The sequence below is a fragment of the Perissodus microlepis genome, chromosome 23 (assembly GCF_051167445.1).
Source record: "Perissodus microlepis isolate ML-2025 ecotype Zambia chromosome 23, ASM5116744v1, whole genome shotgun sequence".
Classification (NCBI taxonomy): Eukaryota; Metazoa; Chordata; class Actinopteri; order Cichliformes; family Cichlidae; genus Perissodus; species Perissodus microlepis.
This window is the reverse complement of record NC_140482.1, coordinates 20,125,029-20,125,430: the sequence shown is the minus strand read 5'-3', so window position 1 is coordinate 20,125,430 and position 402 is coordinate 20,125,029.

The following is a 402-nucleotide window of genomic DNA, read 5'->3' as shown; positions in this document are numbered from 1 at the left end:
GCACACTGAGAATTGGGACAACTCCCAAGGCCCTATAAGTAGAGTCAACCCCCCCGCCGCCTATGGCCTCCAGCAAGGTGATGAACCCAGGCTGATCCAGTAAATGTACCCCCACCCCCACCCCCAACACTCCTGCCAAACAGAGCCTGTCCTCATATCCACCCACATCCCCTATCAGGGTACCAGGGTCCTAATGGAGGCAGAGAGGCGTGAAGGAGAGAGTGAGGGAAGATCGCACTGACAGTCAATCCCACTGACTGTTGATGAGAGGATGAAAGTGGTCACACATGTGGGGAAAGAGATGGAAGAGCTGGCAGCATAATTCAACTTTTCCATGTTAGTTGTGAAACTCAAACTCATAAAGGGTTGTCCTGGTGGCTCAGCAGTACCAGTGTCTACCAT